The following is a 27,074-nucleotide window of genomic DNA, read 5'->3' as shown; positions in this document are numbered from 1 at the left end:
TAGGTTACTTCGTTCTCGAAATTAGCAATACTAAGTCTTAAAACAGCATCCTTCCAGGTAATCCGGGCTTCTCTAACAAACAAGAAACTCAAATAGTAACTTGACAACCAATGTTTTAAAAATCATTTTATTCGAGAGGCTTTTAGAAATTTGTAAAGGAAAATCTGTTTTCGAAAACTTGTTTAAAAGTTTGGAAAATCACAACCTGGTTGTCCTTACTATATGAGTTGGTTGTTGTCCTTCTGACCGAGTAACAAGGTACCAAATTAATGGATACGACCATTATAATGGTCCATTTGTAATAACCCCAATTTTTGGAAAATTTTTGAAACCCTTATGAATAGTGTTTTTGCTGAATGAGGAAAACTTTTCATGCCTCATTATGTTGGGGTTCTGTTATGGATATTCTGAGATTTTATTAGTACTCTATATGGTATATAAGTGTATGTAAAGATCGTCAGAATCCAATTCCGAACACTTTGATTTTTCCCGAAAATCTACCAGATACAGAAAGAATTGAGTATAAGGTAACAGAATAAAAAGGATTTAAATTCAGGATTATAAGAGAGGATCATGAAAGGAATTATAATGTATTGAGAAAAGTTTAAAGAAACCTAAGTAATAAGATCCCGGGTATGATCCCTCAAACGATAAACGAAAATGAAGTTAAGCGAACCGGATACAGGGATCAGCGGTCATTAGGCAAGTCAATTCGTGAGTTAATCAAGGAGGTTAGGGATGATGATGTCATCAAACCAACAAGGTGTGGACAAGTGGAAGCATTATGACATGTGCAAGATGACATAAGCATGACAAGGGGTTTTGTTTGTTGGTTGATTTTGGTCCATGTAAAATTTACCATGGTAAAAAGCTAAAACATTTTCCAAGGCCAAAAAGGAGAAGCAACCAAGCAAATATCATAAAAACACAAAAATTAGAAGTTGACTTTCCCATTTCAAGAAAAAGCTCTCGGCTAAAACAAACCCAGCAACTTCAAACTGCCATATCTCCTTCAATACTCACTCAAATGTTGTGTTCTATAGCTCGTTGGAAAGGTATTGAGATGTCCTACCAACTCTTGTTCACAAGTATCTTCTAAATCAAGCATGGTAAGACCCTCATTTTTACAGTTCTTTAAATCGACTTTTAGAAACTTTCAAAGCCTAACTTTGTGTTCTTGATTTCTTTGGAAAGATCAAGCTTGTAGGAGGCTCCCTAAGGCTTCCTAGAAACTTAACACCTCCCAAGAAGGTATAAATCTTCACACCCTTTAGTAATAAGTTTGAATGTTGAAGTTTGGAGATGGTTTGGATGGATGAGTAGTAATTTGAATGATAAGCATGATTCGAGCTTAATTGTTAAGTAGTTTAGTTGAATTTGGAGATGTTATAATATATGATTGGATTGAGATCCTTGAGCTTATTATGACTGAAATCAGTAGAATTGATGTGTATCTTGAGTTGTTGTTGATTGGTAGTTGGATTGATATGATTGGAATGGTAAAAATTTGGGAAATCGCGTAACCATAGCCGTCGTAATGTCTAATTACTTTGGACTGCTTTTGTTCATAACATAGGACCCGAGAACTCCCTGCTAATTTTGACCATTGCCATTTTTAGATAGTTCATGTTATGAGCTTCGTTTTGATATGTAGTTCGTTTGATTCCGATGTACGGTTTAGGAGAAACGACCGTTTAAGTAACGGCGTTTCGCGACCGAACCATTACCCCTCGCCTTACTTTGAAACCTGGTTAAGGATCTTAAAGGGTTAATTAGTGTATGAAACAATTATGTTAAGTGTGTTAGGCAGTTGGTAAGACACTCGCGAAGGAATCGCCTTAAAACTCGTAATGGTTAAATTATTAAAAATGGTGGAGCCGAGGGTACTCGAGTGACTTAAGAGAATCAGTAAGCGCAAAACAAGCGTTAGAGTCTAAGTTGGTTAAAGTATAGATTTACAAGTGACTTTGGTTTAATTCCAACTTACTTATTGTTTATAGGTTACCAGACTCGTCCCGAGCCATTTGTAACCCCCAGTCGCTCAGGCAAGTTTTCTACCCGTTATACTGTTGTTGTGATGTATATGTGTATATGCATGATCTTGTGATAAATGCATATTTATTATTAGCAAATTCTTGCGATATATTGTAGCATGTGATATGGTATATATGCATGCCTGTTTCGTATTCTTGATTTATATATTGTTGGTTCAAATGCTTATTCGTTGCATAATACCTATGCTAGAGATAAGCGGTATTTGCGTATACCCTTATATAGGGGATCAAAATGTGAACTTTTTCTAAAACCGGGAGGCGAGACTCCCGAGTATAATATATATTTATATATATATTGATATAGTTTTTAAAACTATTAATCGAATAAGGTTTATTCGATAACTTTATTTTATTTAATGAATATTATTACGAATATTCATTCGAGGGCTTATGACTCCTTTATTTTATTTAATGAATATTATTTTGAATATTCATTCGAGGGCTTATGACTTCTTTATTTTATTAAATGAATATTATTTTGAATATTCATTCGAGGACTTATGACTCCTTTTATTTTATTATTTATATTATTTGAATATTCATTCGAGTGCTTATGACTCCTTTATATTATTTATTGAATATTATTTGAATATTCATTCGAGGGCTTATGACTCAGTTTATATTATTTAATGAATATTATTGAATATTATTTGAGGATCTATGACTCCGATTATTTGCTGAGATATATTCTTTATTTTATTAAAGAATAAGGTGTCGATAATCAAACTTATCTTTGATTATTCAAATAAAGATAGTACTTTCGTATAAGTATATCTTGGTTATTTAATACTCATTTCAAGTATAAGTTTTAAAACTTCTACTTCAATTATTTTTATAAAGATTATTCTTTATGGGAATATTATTTAAATAATAATATTCAGATATTTTCTAATATATTGGGACTGATTTATTTCATTAAATCAGCATTACTCCAAACACTCTTTAAAGTGTTTTCGAGTCTTCAAAATGATTTTTAAAAGTTAGAGCGGATCCCAAAACTCATTTTTATATTTAAGATCTTCCTTTTAAAGGGGATTTAAATACTCGTTCAAAACTTGAGGGATCCGGCTCAGTGGTGTATTTTACATTCGCAACGAGGTTGCTGTTTTGAGAAAACATCTTGATTACTTGCCCATCAGTTCGGGAAGTAAGTTCATCTATTTGAGTCGGCATAAGCAACATGGGCTCAGTGGGCGTCCATGAAAGTGTAAGTGGCTCAGTGGGAGTCCATCAAATGCGTAAGTGGCTGAGTGGCAGTCCAGCATAAGGTCCTATTGCGGCCAGGGTGATGACCAGTGGGGAATTTTCCATCTACTAGTAGAAAAGGTTACTTATTGGTATCTTTGCCTGATCAGCAAGATATCAGGTTTATGCCAAGGTTTTCTCCTTTCCAAATTCATTGGATATTGCAACTCTGTTTATAATTTTCATAACAGAGGTTTTCAAGGAGTGTATGAAATGTATATATATAGGTGTATATATATATCGGGATTTAATGAAGTATCTCGTAACTTCATTATTTACAATGATATTCAAAGATTGAATCTATTTAAATCTTGTCTTGTAGTCTCATCTATGTGATGAACTTTTGAACTGATTATAACTTGAACGGTGGTAGTTCAAGTAATATTTGGAAAAGATATAAGTATATTGGGGTATCTTGTAACTTCATATTTTCAACTTATATCTAGTTAATGATTATCTTATGCATATCAAAGATTTTCAGAAAAACGTTGAGACAAGGGTAGATATATGAGATCACCTTGCAACGATATTTTTATACAGTTATAAACTGGAACTCTGTGTATATTATGCATGGAAGAGGACTTCCAAGATTTTGAAAAGTATATATGTATATATACTGAATATTTTGCGACTTCATCGCATTAAGATATCAAACTTGGTTCATTTCTTTTGACCAAGACTTTCATGAGTACTATGAGAAGGCTCATATATTGTTAATCATTATACATATTATTTTGGTGGGCTTGCTGCTCACCCTTGCTTTCTTCTTTCATCACACAACAATAGATAGAAAAGATGAACAGGACCAAGCTCCCTATTCGCAAGCGGTTAGAAAACGTTCTGCAGTCTTCTGAAAGCGTTGATGCCGCCGTAGCTGAGGTAGGAGCTACCAATAAGCTAGGTTTTCAACTATTGATTAACCAGACTTATGTATAATATGAATTTTAATAATGGCAAGGAATATGTAAATTTATTCAGAACCTTTTTAAGGTGTAACGGTTTATAATTGTGGAATATAAGGACTTGTGTTATTTTTGAGTGTTCATCTCTGAGACTATAACGTGTGGTGTGTGTGTTTATTGTGGGGTCACAGTACAGAGTAGTTGATTATTTATTAAGATTGGGTGTTATTAAGGGAAATTGAACTCGTGACAACCCGGATCCCCGACCCCGGATTTGGGGGTGTTACAGAAGTGGTATCAGAGCTAAGCGTTATAAACCTCAGAGATGATGTGACGTTAAGATAATAAGTTCACTAAGATAATAAGAACTCTTGCCAAGTTCCTAGTCGGGCTACCTAACGTAGTACTGACAGTTAAAACCCTTATGGGAACCCTTATAAATATCGTGATAGAAGCGTAGTTCGTTATCGTATATGGTAGCGGGACTTCGAACCCTGAGGTTGAGGAACAACAACGTGATGATGTTTTATTACTTATTGGAGATCAGATTATGGATCCGATAGAGCGTCCTAACGCGGGATCGGATGATGTTCATATTGACGATGTTGTCCTAGAAGGGATAGTTGCTGAGGAGGATCCCATGGAGGATCCTGATAAGAATGAATAAAGGACCACTGATGAATTGATGACCATGGTTAGGTCGACTACCAGAGGTAGAATTGGTCGGTCACTATCGGAGGTTCGTTCAAGTTTGTAAAGATAGTAGCCCCCTTTAACGCGGCTTACTCGTAAGACTGAGAAGTTTGAATGGACAGAGAAATACGAGAACAACTTTCAAGAACTGAAGCAAAGATTGGTGACGACCCCTATGATGGCGTTGCCGGATGGAAAAGGAGATTTTGTGATGTGTAGTGACGCTTCGCATAAAGAATTAGGGTGCTTCTTATACAGCACAAGAAGGTAATCGCGTACGCATCAAGATAATTAAGGGAATATAAAATTCGATATCCCCATCCATGAGCTTGGGCTCGTGGCAATAGTTTTGCCCTAAATATTGGAGGCACTACTTGTATGGAGAGAAGTACGAGATTTACACAAGCCATAAGTGCTCTAGTGCATTTTCACGCAGAAAGAGCTCAACATGCGCCAAATGAGGTGGTTAGAGATAATCAAGGATTACGATTATGAGATTCTTTATCATTCGGGGAAAGCCAATGTGGTGGCTGATGCCCTTAGTAAAAAGGAGAGACTCAAGATGATAATGTCTTTGAGAGAGTTTATAAGAGATTTTGAGAAAATGGAAATAAAAGTGAAGGTAACCGCAGCCGGTACCGAAAAGCTGTTTGAGATTGCAAGACAGACCGAATTATTGGAAAAGAACATATTGTGCCAGAAAAAGTGATGAATGAAGGCAGAGAGCCAACAAATAGATATGAGATTAATTCCGAGAAAGATGATAAGGGAATAATGAGGTATTCCTATAGAATTTGGGTTCCAAATGTTTAAGAGCTTAAAGATGAGATCCTAGATGAAAGTCATGGTTCAAGGAATAAGATTTAGGGCAAACCCTGAATGTGATAGTCAGGGAGGACGCCATCAAGATAGAAGGAACCCGTAACATAATGAAGTGGAAAATGAGGATTTTAACGTATAAGATAACCCCAAGTATGGGAGAAGGATGAAACATTTCATACTGAGAAAATAGAAGTCGAGCAAGATAAGGAGACCCGAGATGGTACTCCTATATGGAAATTCATGGACCTGTCTAAACAGAACTTATACTTTTATTCCCAACCACCACCTTAAGGAAGCAATGCGGTAGGAAATCCTTTCATGACCTTTAAGTCGCTAAGCTCTCAGAGTTCGAAGGAACAGTTTGACCCAGTCGAGGCAAGAGCCTGGCTAAAGGAAATATAGGAATTATTTGAGATTCTAAATGATTGACGAAGCACAAAAGACTATTTTTGTCACTTACCCCCGTAAGAGAGAGGCCACCCGTTGGTGAAAGGCCAAGAAAGGCACGGAGCCAGAGGTTTTAATAAACTGATTAAAGTTCAGACAATTGTTTTCGGGAAAGTACTTCCCAAGGTTATGGAGGTAGTGTAAAAGCTTTAGAGCCAGAACAAAAGCGGACGAGTATGATGAATTATGAATCTAAGTTGTAAAAGTTGTCAAGATTCGTTCTGAGGACACGAATCCAGAATGACAGGATGTTTGAAATCAATGCTTATGTTGTGTTGGTTCATGTAATGGTTGTAATGGAAACGAAAATAAAAGACTGAAAAGGGAAGGAGTATAAAGGGATATAAAGGAAATAGAGTTGAGAAGTGATAAGGGAGTTAGGTATGGGAAACCCTAAGAAACCCTTGCAATAAATATAGAGAAGTGTGTCATCATCAGCGCGATGGTGACTGATCATGAGATAAATTCAAGGTTTGAAGGCGTAAGCGATATGTAAAGTTAATTCCCTTGAAGTTGACAGTATTCGATGAAATTTGAGATAGATCGATTGATTAATAAGGAAACACGGATGGACTGAGGAGACAAGAAAGTAAGAAATTAGGAAAATTGGATGAAGGAAGTGACCTTCAAGAATGTGAAGTGTAAGACCGGGGGCATGATACCCAGAAAGGGAGACGCCAGGTATGAAAGATATCCCAACATTGAGATGACTGTTGAGATAAATAAAAGAGGTAAATGAGTAGTTAGAACTAAAAGGTTCACGTTGAACACGAAAAACATCTTCTAGAACATCCCTGTTATCATTACTGAATCAGGTTAGAAAAGCGGATAACCGTTCTTATCTTTTGGAGGCCATATTGATTGACCTCATTTTGAATACAGATGTTATTGTGAAATTAGGCATATACTATCGAGGTGGGAATGATTGAATAAGATACCCTTATCAGGGATATATGACTTGATTTATCCATGGAAGGATGCATGTACCTTTTAAAGGTGGAATTAAGGATAGAACATCGGTAACTTAAAATGAATCCTCGGGGAATGCATAAAGGTTGGAATTTCACCCTTAATAGGGATAGTATGAGTTTTGACAGTATGAATTGGAAAGGATTAAGGTAATAACAACCTTTAAGAATCAGTGGAGAAATTTTTCAGAAGTATATAGACAATGATTCTGGTATTAATAAATGGTATCTTGATATGCCCTGTATCTAGGGAATACAGGAGGAACGATTCGAGGATAACCTTAGAGGTTTTACAAGGAGAAAGGTAATATTCAAAATTCTCAAGAATAAAAATGTTGATAAAGGAAATATGTTATAATTATAATGATGCCAAGTGGGGCACGTGTTAAACCACTAGAAAGTATGGATCGAACAAGTAAAGGTCGAAATTGTTCAGGGCAATTAGGGCCTAGGATAAAAGATGTTCTAAGTATGATTGAGAGTCATTCGTGACAGTGATTAACCTCTAAAGACTGAGGGAATAACTTATGGAAAAATGGTGATATTTTTTTTTACTCATCAGATTTTAAGGAAAACATCTTCACACAAGCAGTGATTGGAAATGAGGTAGAAAATTTAGTGAAGGTGGTTAAAATGACATTGATTGTAAGGAAATATTACTATCAAGAAAGGCAAAAGAGGTGGTCGACACTTTAAGTGTAAGAGGACAATTATAGGCGCTCGTGCCAGAGGAATATAGTGATAATGGTTAAGGCTGTGAAGGTTGTATTATGGTGTGGAAGATTGACATTCCTTCTGATGATTGTGCGATACTGAACCGTGATAGTAGTTGGGTAATGATTAATTTTTGTAATCACCGTGAGCGGGCTATCTATCTTAGAGGGTCATATCTTAATATAAGCCAGGACCATGTTACGAAAGGACTAAATGAACCTTTGAGCTTCATGTCTCCTAATAAAGACATATGGTTAATAATGGTATTAACCTGCTATCGTTGCTTTCATTGAAACTCTTCTGCAATTTTATCTGCTTCATGTCATATGTACGTCAGGTTTAGGAGTGTTCTTCATGAATCATAAACGGTGATCATGTTACCTCCTTAGAAGAATTCGATACGAGATGTATGGACTCCGTATGGTTAGCTATTAAGACTTCATGGAAAATGAATGACTACAGTAGGTCAACGATGGACCCTAGTAGTGTAGGAATGATTCTGCGGGTAATGAGCCAATTAATTACAACCGTAAGAGTTGTATTGGAATGGATGTTGAGATTAAGTATCACTAATCGGGTTGTGGTGATGTATAAGTTATCATTAATAGACTAATTAAGTCGATTATCTACCTATTGAATACTTATTCCTTCTTATCAATTGAGAGTCGTATTACTATACGAGGAAGGTTGCAGTGCAAGCATAGAATTTTAGTAACGGTGATGTCTAGAATGAAAACCCAGATTCGATTTTCGATGTCGAGGGAGTTTCCAAGGTGATTGTGTATAAGCTCGAGCAAGAGCATGGGTCCATAGAATGATGGATGGAATAGTAAATATTTAAGCATGTAAAATGCGATGCTATAATACTTGATGTTGATATAAATACACATATGTTTTGTTCTCCTATATCAAACCTCTATAGTTCAGAGGTAGGTTCCAAGCCAGATATTTGGTGGCAGTATATTTTTTTTTCACATATACAATTCTCTTCAATTCGTTCTTTTCTCTTCTTTTCATTTCATATAAGCTGAGAAGAACAACCCTTCCAGAAGGGGAGGTATTGCCGAATGACTATCTATCTGTATGATAGAAGCCGAGTAGGATACCATATATTGTTTAATTGCTTGTCAAGTACTAAAGGCTGGCCACCTTCTGTACTAACTATGCAATGTAACAAGTGTTCATCATCATAGTGATCTCTCAATAAATTCTTTTACTTCTATATGAAGGACTAAGCTTTCGAAGATAGAAGCAGCTGAAAAAGGAGTAGTAAAGTTGTGGTGGTATGCGGAATGGAAACACATTCATGATACTAAGGTTGACGAGGTTATTAAAAGGTTATAGAACGCTAACGAGCAAAAGTATAACCAGTATAATATTAGGAACAAAAGGTAGTAGCGATTACGAACTGGAAAAGAATGGGTATTGAGAGGCAAAAGCTCTAATGCTAAAAGCTATAATGAGAGTCTGTGCAATAGACTTGAAAGAAATTGGAATGATCACTTAACACGGATTGAGTTTTCTTACGATAATAGATCTTATGTCATTATCGAGTTGTCGCCTTATGAGATCCTTGAGGGAAGACAATGTCGATCTCCCTTATGTTAGGATGAAGTTGTAGAGCGCAAGATGCTCGGACCCGCAGTAGTCCAAAGGACTAAGGATATAATAGATCTAATCAGAGGACGGCTGGTAGTAACCCAAGATGGACATAAGAAGTATGTTGATTTGACACGAAAGGATAAAGAATAGGAAGTAGGGGACCTAGTGTTGTTAAAGGTATCCCCTTGGAAACCCTTGGAAAGGATTGATGAGATTCGGAAAGAAAGGAAAGCTAAGTCCACAATTTGCCGGACCCTTGGATATATTAAGAAGTATTGGGAAGTTAGCATATGAGCTAGCCTTACCCCAGAACATGTAGCAAGTCATAACGTGTTTCACGTATCAATGTTAAGGAAGTGTAATTCGGATGCCAGATAAATAGGGGCATATGAGCGCATATACATGCAACCAGACATAACCTATATGGAGCAACCAGGAAGGGTTATAGATTGAAAAAGGAACAATTGCTTAGGAAAAGGGTTATCAAACTAGTCAGAGTTTGATGGTAGAACCACAATGTGGGAAAATTTACTCGAGAGTTAGAAAGTGCAATGTTAAGAGAGTATCCCTATTCATTTTCTATTTGATTCCGGGACGGAATCCTTTTAAGGAGGGGAGACTGTAATAACCCCAATTTTTGGAAATTTTTGAAACCCTTATGAATAGTGTTTTTGCTGAATGAGAAAACTTTTCATGCCACACTATGTAGGGGTTTTGTTATGGATATTCTGAGATTTTAATAGTACTCTATATGGTATATAAGTGTATGTAAAGATTGTCAGAATCCAATTCCGAGCACTTTGATTTTTCCCGAAAATCTACCAGATACAGAAAGAATTGAGTATAAGGTAACAGAATAAAAAGGATTTAAATTCAAGAATTATAAGAGAGGATCATGAAAGGAATATAATGTATTGAGAAAGGTTAAAGAAACCTAAGTAATAAGATCCCGGGTATGATCCCTCAAACGATAAACGAAAACAAAAGTTAAGTGAACCGGATAACAGATCAGCGGTCATTAGGCAAGCAATTAGGAGTTAATCAAGGAGGTTAGGGATGATGATGTCATCAAACCAACAAGGTGTGGACAAGTGGAAGCATTATGACATGTGCAAGATGACATAAGCATGACAAGGGGTTTTGTTTTGTTGGTTGATTTTGGGCCATGTAAAATTTACCATGGTAAAAAGCTAAAACATTTTCCAAGGCCAAAAAGGAGAAGCAACCAAGCAAATATCATAAAACACAAAAATTAGAAGTTGACTTTCCCATTTCAAGAAGAAAGCTCTCGGCTAAAACAAACCCAGCAACTTCAAACTGCCATATATCCTTCAATACTCACTCAAATTTTGTGTTCTATAGCTCGTTGGAAAGGTATTGAGATGTCCTACAACTCTTGTTCATAAGTATCTTCCAAATAAGCAAGGTAAGATCCTCATTTTTACAGTTCTTTAAATAGGACTTTTAGAAACTTCAAAGCCTAACTTTGTGTTCTTGATTTCTTTGGAAAGATCAAGCTTGTAGGAGGCTCCCTAAGGCTTCCTAGCAACTTAACACCTCCCAAGGAAGGTATAAATCTTCACACCCTTTAGTAATAAGTTTGAATGTTGAAGTTTGGAGATGGTTTGGATGGATGAGTAGTAATTTGAATGATAAGCATGATTCGAGCTTAATTGTTAAGTAGTTTAGTTGAATTTGGAGATGTTATAATATATGATTGGATTGAGATCCTTGAGCTTATTATGACTGAAATCAGTAGCATTGATGTGTATCTTGAGTTGTTATTGATTGGTAGTTGGATTGATATGATTTGGAATGGTAAAAATTTGGTAAATCGCGTAAATATAGCCGTCGTAATGTCCAATATACTTTAGACTGCTTTTGTTCATAACATTAGGACCCGAGAACTCCCTGATATATTTTGAACATTGCTATGTTTAGATAGTTCATATTACGAGCTTCGTTTTGATATGTAGTTCGTTTGATTCCGATGTACGGTTTAGGAGAAACGACCATTTTAAGTAACGGCGTTTCGCGACCGAACCATTACCCCTCGCCTTACTTTGAAACCTTGGTTAAGGATCTTAAAAGGTTAATTAGTGTATGAAACAATTATGTTAAGTGTGTTAGGCAGTTGGTAAGACACTCGCGAAGGAATCGCCTTAAAACTCGTAATGGTTAAATTATTAAAAATGGTGGAGCCAAGGGTACTCGAGTGACTTAAGAGAATCAGTAAGCGCAAAGCAAGCGTTAGAGTCTAAGTTGGTTAAAGTATATATTTACAAGTGACTTTGGTTTAATTCCAACTTACTTGTTGTTTATAGGTTACCAGACTCGTCCCGAGCCATTTGTAACCCCCAGTCGCTCAGGCAAGTTTTCTACCCGTTATACTGTTGTTGTGATGTATATGTGTATATGCATGATCTTGTGATAAATGCATATTTGTTATTAGCAAATTCTTGCGATATATTGTAGCATGTGATATGGTATATATGCATGCCTGTTTCGTATTCTTGATTTATATATTTGTTGGTTCAAATGCTTATTCGTTGCATAATACCTATGCTAGAGATAAGCGGTATTTGCGTATACCCTTAGTATAGGGGATCAAAATGTGAACTTTTTCTAAAACCGGGAGGTGAGACTCCCGAGTATAATATATATTTATATATATATATATTGATATAGTTTTTAAAACTATTAATCGAATAAGGTTTATTCGATAACTTTATTTTATTTAATGAATATTATTACGAATATTCATTCGAGGGCTTATGACTCCTTTATTTTATTTAATGAATATTATTTTGAATATTCATTCGAGGGCTTATGACTTCTTTATTTTATTAAATGAATATTATTTTGAATATTCATTCGAGGACTTATGACTCCTTTTATTTTATTATTTGAATATTATTTGAATATTCATTCGAGTGCTTATGACTCATTTATATTATTTATTGAATATTATTTGAATATTCATTCGAGGGCTTATGACTCAGTTTATATTATTTAATGAATATTATTTGAATATTCATTTGAGGATCTATGACTCCGATTATTTGCTGAGATATATTCTTTATTTTATTAAAGAATAAGGTGTCGATAATCAAACTTATCTTTGATTATTCAAATAAAGATAGTACTTTCGTATAAGTATATCTTTGGTTATTTAATACTCATTTCAAGTATAAGTTTTAAAACTTCTACTTCAATTATTTTTATAAAGATTATTCTTTATGGGAATATTATTTAAATAATAATATTCAGATATTTTCTAATATATTGGGACTAATTTATTTCATTAAATCAGCATTACTCCAAACACTCTTTAAAGTGTTTTCGAGTCTTCAAAATGATTTTTAAAAGTTAGAGCGGATCCCAAAACTCATTTTTATATTTAAGATATTCCTTTTAAAGGGGATTTAAATACTCGTTCAAAACTTGAGGGATCCGGCTCAGTGGTGTATTTTACATTCGCAACGAGGTTGCTGTTTTGAGAAAACATCTTGATTACTTGCCCATCGTTCGGGAAGTAAGTTCATCTATTTGAGTCGGCATAAGCAACATGGGCTCAATGGGCGTCCATGAAAGTGTAAGTGGCTCAGTGGGAGTCCATCAAATGCGTAAGTGGCTGAGTGCAGTCCAGCATAAGGTCCTATTGCGGCCAGGGTGATGACCAGTGGGAAATTCGTCCATCTACTAGTAGAAAAGGTTACTTATTGGTATCTTTGCCTGATCAGCAAGATATCAGGTTTATGCCAAGGTTTTCTCCTTTCCAAATTCATTGGATATTGCAACTCTGTTTATAATTTTCATAACAGAGGTTTTCAAGGAGTGTATGAAATGTATATATATAGGTGTATATATATATCGGGATTTAATGAAGTATCTCGTAACTTCATTATTTATAATGATATTCAAAGATTGAATCTATTTAAATCTTGTCTTGTAGTCTCATCTATGTGATGCACTTTGGAACTGATTATAACTTGAACGGTGGTAGTTCAAGTAATATTTGGAAAAGATATAAGTATATTGGGGTATCTTGTAACTTCATATTTTCAACTTATACCTAGTTAATGATTATCTTATGCATATCAAAGATTTTAAGAAAAACGTTGAGACAAGGGTAGATATATGAGATCACCTTGCAATGATATTTTTATACAGTTATAAACTGGAACTCTGTGTATATTATGCTTGGAAGTGGACTTCCAAGATTTTGAAAAGTATATATGTATATATACTGAATATTTTGCGACTTCATCGCATTAAGATATCAAACTTGGTTCATTTCTTTTGACCAAGACTTTCATGAGTACTATGAGAAGGCTCATATATTGTTAATCATTATACATATTATTTTGGTGGGCTTGCTGCTCACCCTTGCTTTCTTCTTTCATCACACAACAACAGATAGAAAAGATGAACAGGACCAAGCTCCCGATTCGCAAGCGGTTAGAAAACGTTCCGCAGTCTTCTGAAAGCGTTGATGCCGCCATAGCTGAGGTAGGAGCTACCAATAGGCTAGGTTTTCAACTATTGATGAACCAGACTTATGTATAATATGAATTGTAATAATGGCAAGGAATATATAAATTTATTCAGAACCTTTTTAAGGTGTAACAGTTTATAATTGTGGAATATAAGGACTTGTGTTATTTTTGAGTGTTCATCTCTGAGACTATAACGTGTGGTGTGTGTGTTTATTGTGGGGTCACAGTACAGAGTAGTTAATTATTTATTAAGATTGGGTGTTATTAAGGGAAATGGAACTCGTGACAACCCGGATCCCCGACCCCGGATTTGGGGGTGTTACAGTAGATGCATCACCTAAAAAGCATACCTCAAATGTTCAGGTAAAGGCTGAAGCTCAAGAGTAGGAGCTTCCTCAATAGAAGGCTTGAGGCATTTAGGAGCCTTGCTCAATTCTTCCATTCCAAGAGATTCAAAAGGCATATCGATATTCCTTTTCCAGGGAGAAGCATTCAAATACTGTAGTTGCTCATCACCTTCATCATCTTCACTATCTGAATTTCCCAACAAGGGTTTTTCCAAAGCATCAGACCTTAGCGTTTGATCAAGTTCCGATGTGATCACAGAATCGACCAACTTGACTTTTAAGCACTCCTCATTATCAGTAGGAAATTTCATAGCATTGAACACATTGAAAGTCATATCCTGATCCAACACTCGCATTGTAAGCTCACCCTTCTGCACATCAATCAAGGTTCGGCCAGTTGCCAAGAAAGGCCTTCCCAAGATTATGGGAATATTCTTATCCTCCTCGAAATCAAGAATGACAAAATCAGTAGGGAAGATGAGTTTCTCTACCTTGACCAAGACATCCTCCACAATACTCTCGGATATATAATAGAACGGTCGGCCAACTGCAAGGTCATGTAAGTTGGTTTGGGATCAGGTAAGTCCAGCTGTTTGAAAATTGACAAAGGCATCAGATTGATGATAGCTCCCAAGTCACACAAGCATCTGTCGAAAGATACTTTTCTAATAGTACATGGAATAGTGAAGCTTCCTGGATCTTTAAGCTTCAGAGGTAACTTCTGCTACAGCACAACACTGCATTCCTCCGTGAGAGTGATAGTCTCTAGATCATCTAGCTTCACCTTCCGAGAGAGAATACCTTTCATAAACTTTGCATAACTAGGCATCTGCTCGAGAGCCTCAAGCAAAGGTATGTTGATATAAAGTTTCTTGAACACCTCCAGAAACTTCTCGAATTGCTTATCCAGCTTTTTCTTCTGCAGTCTCCTAGGAAAAGGCGGTGGAGGATTGATATGTTTCTCCCCTGTATTACCCTCAGGTGGAGTGTGCTCAACAGTAGTCTTCCTTGGTTCCACTTCTTCATCCTGTTGCTCTACTTCTTTCTCAGCTCCTGCTTTTTCAGTCAACTCTTAAGTTTGTTCGGAATTCACAACCTTTCCACACCTCAAAGTGATTGCCTTTACCTGCTCCTTAGCTTCCTTCTTCCCTGGGACCTCAGTGTCACTTGGAAATGTACCAGGTTGATGATTTAGCATGGTATTGGCAATTTTCCCAATTTGATTTTCCAAGGTCTTGATAGAAACCGCTTGGCTCTTGCACATAAGCTTCAACTCCTCTAATTCAGATTTTTCATTAACTGGTTGCAGCTGGAGTTATTATTTTGGTGCATACCGCGGTTGCTGAAAACCAGGGGGGTTGTATTGCTTAGCTGGATACTGATGATAAGGTTGTTGAACCGCATTCTGAGCATTGCTTCAACTGAAATTAGGATGATTGCGGTTGTTTGGATGATAGGTGGCTGGCACAGGTTGCTACGATCGCTGGAAGTTGCTCACGAACTAAGCTAATTTATTAGAAATTGCACATTGATCAGTCTCATGTACATCAGCACAAAGCTCACATACACTAGAGATTTGATTAACTCCATAATTAGCCAAAGTGTCCACCTTCATTGTCAAAGCCTTAAGTTGGGCAGCTATAGCAGTTGCTGCATCCAACTCTAGAATTCCTGCTACTTTTCCCTGAGTCAGTCTCTGGGTAGGATTCTGGTACTCATTAGCAACCATCAGTTTAATAAGTTCATAAGCTTCATCGTAGCTCTTAACCCATAAGGCTCCTCCTGATGTTCCATCAAGCATGGTCCGAGAAGTAGGACCCAATCGATTATAGAAATAGTTGATAATCATCCAATCAGGCATGCCATTGTGTGGGCACTTCCTTAGCATCTCCTTATATCGATCACAAGCCACACACAGAGATTCTCCAGTTTGCTGTACGAACTGGGTAAGGACATTCCTGCTTGCTGCAGTCTTCACCATGGGAAAAAATTTAGTGAGAAACTTTTGAGCAAGATCTTCCCAAGTTGTGATAGATCTTGTCGGTAGAGAGTGTAACCAGCACTTAGCTTTGTCCCTCAAAGAGAATGAGAAGAGTAGCAGCTTGATAGTATCTTTAGTCATACCATGGAACTTGAAAGTGTTGCAGATCTCGATGAAATCCCTGATGTGCATGTTGGGGTCTTCGGTAGGAGAACCCCCAAACTGAACTGAGTTCTCTATCATCTGGATCGTGCTTGACTTGATCTCAAAAGTGTTAGCTGCGATGGATGTTCTAATGATGCTAGACTGAATGTCATTAATCTTGGGCTTATAATGGTCCATCAAAGCCTTCGGATTTTCTGCTTGATCACCCATAGCTACTACAATTGGCTCTTCAACTTTCTCTTCTTCTTCTATCTTCTTTTCTTCCTCAAAAACTTCCCTCGAACAACCACAAGTTCTTCCTCGGCTTTATCCAGTGTTCTCTTACGAGTACGCGAACGCATATGCATACACCCTCGCTAGATCACCTAAAATAAAATAAGGAAACAAATAAGTAACAATGTCCGAGTCAATGAACTTTAACGACCACTGATGGAAAGCACATAAACTAGTAATTAACAATGCAGTCCCAGGCAGTGGCGCCAAAAACTTGTTAGTCGCTAAACACGCGTTAATATTCACGCAAGTATACGCGTTCGCTAGTAGTATAAGATAAAAATCAGATTCGATCCCACAGAGATTGTATTGGTTCAACTATCGAAATTACGCACCTAAGCAACAATGTATGGTTATTATTCAATGCTAAGACTTTAACAAAGTGAGAATGTTTATAACTAAGAATTACACTAACTATTATAACTACGAGAATAAAATAGACTGAGTTAATATATATGACAGACATGGGATTCTAATTTCATCAATTACTTCACTCAATAGCCTTATTATTCTCAACTTTAGCATGGAATGGTGATGACACTAATCAGATAACACGAAACTGATAAACGCCAACTTTCGTTGTACGAGTACCATTTTACCAGACATCCACAAAAGAGATAGAAGCTGAATAGACACCAATTATATTGAGACCCTATATGTCTATAGAATTTGACAACATAACAGTTTAAGTACAAGTTATCTATCTTGATTACATAGGGCAAGTAAGAGTTATCTATCGATGAATCATGCATAACAAATACATGAACCTATTCTAGCATGGCAAGTTCTAAACATCTATATTCACTATCACTTCAATAGAGATTAACACGCTATCTTATATGTTAGCTACGCACATAAGACGAATAAGCACAACCAATACTAGGATATCATACAATCACCACACACCAAGATGAAACTTGCCCTATGTAATCACGATAGATAACTTACGCATTAAACCGTTATGTTTTCAATTCTTATAGACATATAAGGACTAAGCATAATTGGTATCTATTCAAATTCTATCTCTTTTGTGGATGCTTGGTAGTAGGGTATTCGTACAACGAAAGTTGGCGTTTACTAGTTTCGTGTTATCTGATTAGTGTCATCACCGTTACATGCTAAGGTTAAGAACAATAAGGCTATCAAATGAAATATTTAATGAAGTTAGAATCCCATTTTTGTCATATATAGTAACAACCTCAATTCTCTTAGTTAATGATATTTAGTATAATCTCTTAGTTTAATAAAAACCCAATTTATTATTTGTTTTAGCATTGAGCGATAACCATATATTGTTGAATAGGTGCATAAATTGAACTTAACCTAAACCAGTCTCTATGGGAACGAATCTGATTTATATCTTACACTACTTGCGAACGCGTATACTTGCGTGAATATTAGCGCACGTTTTCGCCCTAACAAGTTTTTGGCACCACTGCCAGGGACTCGGTGTTAATTTTTAGTTTATGTGCTTCTCATCAGTGGTCGTTAAAGTTCACTGACTCAGACTCTTTTACTTTCACGGTTTACTTGTTGTGGTGCAGGTACTCATTATAATGGGAGATCCAACAACATGAATGAAAGCCGTGATGGATTTTTCTCAACCCAAGATCAATGGCATTCAATCTAGCATTTCCAGGCTAGCTATCACAGCTAATACCTTTGAGATCAAGCCTGGCATAATTCAATGGGTGCAGAATTCAATCCAGTTTGGGGGTTCTCCAACGGAAGATCCCAATATGCATATTAGGGATTTCATTGAGATCTGCGACACCTTCAAGTTCAACGGTGTTTCTGAAGATGCTATGAAGCTGAGACTATTCCCATTCTCTCTGAGGGACAAGGCTAAGAGCTGGTTACACTCTCAGCTAGCTGGTTCGATTACTACTTGGGAAGATCTTGCTCAAAAGTTTCTCACTAAATTCTTCCCTATGGGGAAGATAGCTGCAATCAGAAACGCTATTACTCAATTTGTGCAGTAATTGGAAGAATCTCTATGCGAAGCTTGAGAGCGCTACAAGGACATGCTTATGAAGTGTCCTCATCATGGAATGCCTGATTGGATGATCATCAACTATTTTTATAATGGTTTGGGTGCACAGTCCAGACCCATGCTCGATGCACCATCAGGTGGAGCCTTATGGGCGAAGAGCTATGAGGAAGCTTATAATTTAATTGAACTGATGGCTGCTAATGAATATCAGTATCCAGCCCAGAGATTGCCACAGAGCAAGGTAGCAGGAGTTCTTGAGGTGGATACAACTATGGTTATCACTGCTCAACTAAAGGAGTTGTCTATGAAGATCGATTCTCTGGCTAACTTGGGTGTTAATTAGATAACCAGTGTTTGTGAGCTATGTGCAGGTTCGCATGCGACGGAGAAATGTGCTATATCTAGTGAATCAGCTCAATTTGTGAGCAACTTTCAGAGATCGCAGCAACCAGTTCCATAAACTTATCATCTGGACAACTGGAATCATCCTAACTTCAGATGGAACAATAATCAGAATGCGATGCAACAGCCGTTCCATCAGTTTGGAGCAAAATAATTCAACCCTCCTGGTTTTCAGCAACAATTTGCACCAAGACAAAAACTCCAACTTCAACAATAAACTCATGATGCAGGTCTATCTTCAAATGAAAAATCTGAATTGGAGGATTTGAGGCTTATGTGCAAAAACCAGGCTCTTATATGCCAAAGCCAGGTTGTTTCTATCCAGAATCTGGAGAACCAGATAGGACAAATTGCTAACGCCTTATTGAATTGACTACCAGAAATGCTTTCTAGTGATACAGAAGTTCTAGGCAAGAGGGAAGCAGAAAAGCAGGTTAAGGCAATTATATTGAGGTCTGGGAAGGTTGCAAGCCCTGAAACATCTCAAGTTTTGAAATCTGAAGTTTTGGCTGAAGAAGATGTGCAGAAGGAAGCAGAAGTGGAATCAAGGAAGAAAATAATGGAACACACTCCTCCTGAGGGTAGTACAGGGGAGAAACAGGTCTATCCTCCACCTCCTTTTCCTAAAAGGCTGCAGAAGCAGAAGTTGGATAATCAATTTACTAAGTTTCTGGACGTGTTCAAGAAACTTCACATCAACATACCTTTCGATGAAGCTCTTGAACAGATGCCTAGCTATGCAAGGTTTATGAAAGGTATTCTCTCTTGGAAAGTGAAGCTGGATGACTTAGAGACCGTTGCTCTTACGGAGGAATGTAGTGATGTGCTGTAACAGAAGTTGCCTCCAAAACTTAAAGATCCTGGAAGCTTCACTATTCCTTGGACCATTGGAAACTTGTCTTTCGACAAGTGTTTATATGATTTGGGAGCTAGCATCAATCTGTTGCCCTTATCTATCTTCAAGAAGCTTGGTCTACCTGATCCGAAACCAACATACATGTCATTACAACTAGCTGATCGTTCCATCGCTTATCCACGAGGTATAGTGGAGGATGTTTTGGTCAAGGTGGACAAACTTATCTTTCCTACTGATTTTGTAATTCTTGATTTTCATAAGGATACGAAGATTCCCATTATCTCGGGGAGACCATTCTTAGCTACTGGCCGAACTATGATCGATATGCAAAAAGGAGAGCTTACGATGAAGGTTCACGATCAAAAGGTCACTTTTAATGTGTTCAAGGCAATAAAGTTACCCACAGCGAAGGAGGAGTGCTTTAAAGTAGAGTGGGTAGACTCTGTCGTGAATTTAGAACTTGAGCAATTGCCAAAATCAGAGACCTTAGAGAGATCCTTAATGGGGAAATCAATTATTGATGACAAGGAAGGAGCAGAGGAAGAGGAAGTTGGATATGCCATTCGATTCTCTTGGGTTAGCAGAGCTGAAAATTTCTCAGGAGCGTCTCGAGCCTTCTATTGAAGATGTTTCCACACTTGAGCTTCACCCACTACCAGATCACTTGAGTTATGCATTCTTAGGTGCACTACATGATAAGGGCTTGGGATATATCTTTGATGATGTAGAGGGTAGCCGAATGAATCCTCCAGTGCTTGTAGAGGGTTCTTCTCATATGAAGCAGTTAGTTGATAGGACTGGTGTGGGTGATGAGCAGTATAGGCGAGTAATTAGGCGTATGGAGGCCATGCACGATATTCACCGTCGTTTTGCTGCAGATTTGACACAGGCTTTGGGCACTATTTTCCGAGCCACTGGTATCGAGGTTGATTGGCCACCTAATCCTCCACCCGAAAAGGGTGATCTTTCTGACGACTAGGTATGCCTGAAATCCTTATTATTGCCTTCAATGAGGACATTGAAAATTTTAAGTTTGGGGGTGATAATGTAAGGATTAGTTTATGTGTGTCCATATAGTTTATATAGATTAATGTTGTATATAGTTGTATTTCATTCGTAGTGTTACATTATTGTTCATATAGGACATATTTGTTTGTTTTTTATGTGATTTCATATATTTGCATTTGCATGCATATTTAGCATGATCCCTTAAGATGAACTATGCTATTTGATAAGTTGATGTTGATTTGAGTGTGGTGATAACGAATAGAGGGATGTTTAAGTCTTAATGAATTAATTTGCGTGCCAAAAAAAATAAAACAATTCATAAAGTCCTATAGGTTTGCTTTTGAACTAGATCATGATCATACTTGTTTATTTGTTGAGATTTAATCACTTTTTTATATTTAGAATTTTTTCTATTCTTGTAATGACGTAAAGACACTGATTTTTAAATTGGAGAAAAGCTTTGATTTCATTTCTAGTTGTTGTAAGGCTAGGCGTCAAATGGCTAGTAGCCGGCTCATAGTTTTATGAGTAGTCTAGGGTTGAATGAGATGGAGCGAAACACACTCATTCAGAAACTGTTGAAAAAAAAGAAAATAAGAAAAAAAAAGAAAATAAGAAAAGAAAAGAAAGTATGTGTTTATGCATAATTGATCAAGAGTGAGCTCTTTAATACTCAAGTTATTAAGTTCTTAGGGGACTTTGTGCCTAGTGACCTAAGGCTTTTTATAGTCTGGGATCCGCTAACCTAACATTTGCTATATGGGTATTATTGTATAAGTCTTTTGGGACCTCATTCATTGCACGGTCAAATAAGCATCTTTGTTATGTGTTCAATAATAGCATGAATCCTTGTATAACTTTAGTAGGAAGGAGGTATTGTGAGTCATTATGGGTTTAATATCTATTCTTTTTATAAACTTGTGATTGTTTTCATGATAGATAAGTTATGGTTATTGATCTAGTTTCAAGAGTATATCTATTAAGCATCCACATATGCACGTTTCTGGTTTGTGAGTTGGTTTGTGGGATTTACTCGAGCTCTATTTTGAGTCATTGCATTCTTAGAGGCATTGGCTTATTCATTAGGTTATGGTTATTCTGAGGGGATCTATTGCATTATTATTTAAATGTATTCACGTAGTTGCATTCATGCATTAGGTTGAACTCAAGTTGTTGGTATTTTGATGTGTTTTTATGTTATTGCATTTCAGGTATTAGTTAAATGATGAAAGGAGGTTTTAAAGGAAATATAATGAAAAGTTATCAGATTTGGAAGCCAAAGCCATTGTCAAGTTCTAGATAATCTCGTTAGCTTCACGTGGTCAGTTAAATCGCCTAATTCTGACGAGTAGAACTCAAGTTATGGCCAAAATAAGATTCATCAGAATTTTTCAGAAGCCGCCCACGCGGCCGCGTCAGAAGTGGACACGATCGCATGCTGACACATGGCCGCGTCAGACCCGCACGCGACCGCATGCTGATGCGCGGCTGATTTTGCTGAAAAAGCCTTTTTTGAGTGGAATTTGATAATTTTAAGGGTACAGGTCCACTAGGGGCTTATATATACTTAAAAAAAAGGGTTTTCATCATCCAGGAAGATTGGGAGATCAAGGAGAAGACCTAGAAGCACAAAATAACTCTGAAAAAGAAGATCTTGTTTTCTACTTGTGATTCTTTGAAAATAGTTGTAACTTTGGATGCTCGTTTTCATTCTTGTTGAACCTAGACCTTTTTTATTCATACTTTGATTATTATTCATTTATTAAGACCTTGTTTTATACCATGCTTTCATTGGAACTCATGATGACGATGAGTTAAATTATGGGCTAATCGTTATCATGGGATTCTAGCGGATTTACTTATGGATTTTAATAATTAATTTGTTACGATATCTTGGTGTGTGGTGATTGTATGATATCCTAGTATTGGTTGTGCTTATTCGTCCTATGTGTGTAGCTAACATATAAGATAGCGTGTTAATCTCTATTGAAGCGACAGTGAATATAGAGGTTTAGAACTTGCCATGCTAGCATAGGTTCATGTATTTATTATGCATGATTCGTAGGTAATTTTAACCATCTTACTTGCCCTATGTAATCACGATAGATAACTTGCGCATTAAACCGTTATGTTTTCAATTCTTATAGACATATAAGGACTAAGCATAATTTCAACTTCTATCTCTTTTGTGGATGCTTGGTAGTAGGGTATTCGTACAACGAAAGTTGGCGTTTACTAGTTTTGTGTTATCTGATTAGTGTCATCACCAATACATGCTAAGGTTAAGAAGAATAAGGCTATTAAATAAAGTATTTAATGAAGTTAGAATCCCGTGTTTGTCATATATAGTAATTCAACCTCAATTCTCTTAGTTAATGTTATTTAGTATAATCTCTTAGTTTAATAAAAACCCAATTTGTTATTTGTCTTAGCATTGAGCGATAACCATACATTGTTGCATAGGTGCATAAATTGAACTTAATCTAAACCAGTCTCTGTGGGAACGAATCTGATTTATATCTTATACTACTTGTGAACGCGTATAGTTGCGTGAATATTAGCGCGTGTTTTTGCCCTAACAATATGAGTAGTCTAGGGTTGAGCGAGATGGAGCGAAACGCACTCATTCAGAAATTTGTGAAAATATAAAAAAAAGATAGAAAAAAAAAGAAAAAAAAAGAGAAGAGTAAGTGTTATGTATAATTGATCACGAGTGGGCTCTTTAGTACTCGAGTTATTAAGTTCTTAGGGGACTTTGTGCCTAGTGACCTAAGGCTTTTATAGTCTGGGATTTACTAACCTAACGCTCGCTACATGGATACTATTGTATAAGTCTTTTGTGGACCTCACTCATTGCACTATCAAATAAGCATACTTGTGTTGTGTTATTGTGAATAAAAGCATGAATCCATAAAAAACTCTGATATAAGAATTGAAGTGTTATAAGTTATTTTGAGTCTAGATTTTATTCTATTTATAAACTTGCGATTATTTTGATAAGTAGTGAGTCATGGTTGTCGATCTAGTGGCAATAGTATATCTGTAAGCATTTGCACACATGCACGTCTCTTGTTTGTTGGTTGATTTGGGAGACTTGATTGATCTTTATGCGAATCATTGCATTTGCTGAGGTGTTGTTTTTTGGTTGGTTTAGTTATTCTATGGTGATCATTGCATTCATATTAGTTGCATTCATGCATTTTTATTTCTTGTTCTTTGAGTCTGTTTATGCTTGAGGACAAGCATCGATTCAATTTTGGGGGTATGTTAAGTGGCATTTATGACACTATGTAATGCTCTAATAAGCTTTGGATTGATGCATTTGTACTCAAGTTGTTAAGTGTTTTAACGTATTTTTGCATTTCAGGAATTATCTAGGTAATCAGGTGAATTAACATTGTTTTGGTGCTAATATAGTGTCTAGGTGGTGTTGGAATTCGCGAAGACCGGCTCGAATCTGCAAGAAAAATGGAAGAAGTCAATTTTGGCAGAAGGCCAGCACGCCCGCGCTGAACTAGCCCACACCCGCGCCGAAGTACAGGAAGCGAGCGCGCCCGCGCTGATGAAGCGCGCGCCCGCGCCGTGTCGGGATAATAAAATCCTGATTCTATTGCAATTCTGTTTTCTGGACTCCTGGGCTGATTGGACTGCTATATATGGATAACTCAAGATCATTTTTTAATAAGGAGACTTACCAGAGCACAAGGAGAAGTCGACAAGAGACCTATAACATAATTCAACAAAGGCGAAGACGGTCTAGTTTATTCTGGTGAATCTTTATTTTGAGTTGTATTCTTGGATGCTCGTTTCTTGTTTTGTTGAGCCTATACTCTTGTTTGTACTTGGTTTTATTTATTCGTTATAAAGACTACATTTTATATACCATGCTTTCATCGGAATCCACGTTGATGATGAGTCCAATTATGGGCTAATCGTTATCGTGAGGTTCTAGCGGATTTATTTATGGATTTCTTTAGTTAATTGTTTGATGCCTTAGTATGTGGTGATTGTATGATATCCTAGTAATGATTGTGCGTATTCGTCTTATGAGCATCGCAAATTCATAAGGTAGTGTGTTAATTCTTAATGAAGCGAAAGTGAATTTAAGGATTTAGAACTTGCCATGCTAGCATAGGTTCATGTATTGTCATGCATGATTCGTAGGTAATTTTAACCATCTTACTTGCCCTGTGTAATTAAGATAGATAACTTGTGCTTAAACCGTTATGTTGTCAAATTCTATAGACATATAGGGTCTCAATATAATTGGTGTCTATTCAGCTTCTATCTCTTTTGTGGATGTCTGGTAGTATGGTACTCGCGCAACAAAAGTTGGCGTTTATCAGTTTAGTGTTATCTGATTAGTGTCATCACTATTGCATGCTAAGGTTAAGATCAATAAGGCTATTGAATTAAGTATTGAATGAAGTTAAAATCCCATGTTTGTCATATTTATTAATTCAATCTTATTCTTGTAGTTATAATTATTAGTTTAATTCTTAATTATAAACAACCTCACTTTGTTATCGTCTTAGCATTGAATAATAACCATACATTGTTTCTTAAGTGCGTGAATTAATTAGTTAACCAATACAGCCTATATGGGAACGAACTAGAAAAGATTCTATACTACTTGCGAACTCGTATACTTGCGTGTATTATTAGCGTGTGTTTAACAACTAACAATGCTTACTTGACCATGCAATGAATGAGGTCCCAAAAGACTTATACAATAATACCCACGTAGCGAGCGTTAGGTTAGCGGATCCCAGACTATGAAAAGCCTTAGGTCACTAGGCACAAAGTCCCCTAGAACTTAATAACTCGAGTATTAAAGAGCTCACTCTTGATCAATTATGCATAAATACATTTTTTTTCTTTTCTTCTTTTCAATTCTTTTTATTTCTTTTTTTTTCCAACAATTTCTGAATGAGTGTGTTTCACTCCATCTCATTCAGCCCTAGACTACTCATAAAAATATGAGTCGGCTACTAGCCATTTGACGCCTAGCCTTACAACAACTAGCAATGAAATCCAAACTTTTATCTAATTTAAAAATTCGGTGTTCTTTTGTTATTACGAAAATAGAAAAAATTCTAAATATAAACCAGTGATTAAATCTCAACTAATAAACAAGCATAATTATGATCTAGATCAAAAGCAATCCTATAAGACTTTGTGAAAATATTTGTTTCTGGCATGTAAATCAATTCATTAGGACTTAAACATCCCTCTATTTGTCATCACTACACTCACATCAACATCAACCAATCAATCAGAAATAGCTCAACCTAAGGGATCATGTTATATGTATGCAAATGCAACTACATCGACTCACATAATAGCACAAACAAATATGTCCTATATGAACAATCATGCAAAAATATGAATGAAATACAACTAAATATGCAACATGAATCTATATGAATCTATATGAACTATATGGACACACATAAACTAATCCTTATATTATCACCCCCAAGCTTAAAATTTTCAATGTCCTCATTGAAGGTAATAATAAAGATTTCAGGAATAACTAGTCATTGGAAAGATCACCCTCCTCGGGTGGAGGATCAGGTGGCCAATCAACCTCAACACCAGTGGCTCGAAAAATAGTGCCCAAAGCCTGTGTCAAATCTGTAGCAAAATGATAGTAAATATCGTGCATGGCCTCCATATGCCTAGTCACTCGCCTGTACTGCTCATCACCAACACCAGTCCTATCAACTACCTGCTGCACATGAGAAGAACCCTCTGTAGGCATGAGAAGATCCATCCAGCCACTCTCTACATCATCAAAAATATATCCCAACCCCTTATCATGGGGTGCACCTAAGAATGAATAACTCAAGTGATTTGGCAGTCGGTTAAGCTCAAGTGTGGGAGCTTCTTCAATTGATGGTTCAAAATGCTCCTGAGAAATTTTCAGCTCTGCTAACCCAAGAGAATCGAATGACATATCCAACTTCCTCTTCTACAGAGGTGCATTCAAAACCTCCATTTGCTCTGCTCCTTCTTCATCTTCAATAACTGATTCCCCTATTAAGGATCTCTGACTTTGGCAATTGCTCAGGCTCTGAATTCATGACAGAGTCGACCCACT

The 27,074-nt window shown here is 36.6% G+C and overlaps 2 non-coding genes across 2 annotated transcripts; one reads left to right on the top strand and one right to left on the bottom strand.

Annotated features, from left to right (window-relative positions):
• Nucleotides 1-16,152: 16,152 nt before the first annotated feature.
• On the top strand, nucleotides 16,153-16,259 carry LOC141680165 (small nucleolar RNA R71). Its single transcript, XR_012558276.1, has one exon. It is a non-coding gene; the product is annotated as a small nucleolar RNA R71 (small nucleolar RNA).
• Nucleotides 16,260-18,658: 2,399 nt separating this feature from the next.
• LOC141681572 (small nucleolar RNA R71) lies at nucleotides 18,659-18,765 on the bottom strand. The gene has a single exon (XR_012559006.1). It is a non-coding gene; the product is annotated as a small nucleolar RNA R71 (small nucleolar RNA).
• Nucleotides 18,766-27,074: the final 8,309 nt, after the last annotated feature.

This window comes from Apium graveolens, chromosome 1 (assembly GCF_009905375.1).
Source record: "Apium graveolens cultivar Ventura chromosome 1, ASM990537v1, whole genome shotgun sequence".
NCBI classification, from domain to species: domain Eukaryota; kingdom Viridiplantae; phylum Streptophyta; class Magnoliopsida; order Apiales; family Apiaceae; genus Apium; species Apium graveolens.
Note: the sequence above shows the minus strand (reverse complement) of the source record. Positions and strands in the feature narration are given on the sequence as shown.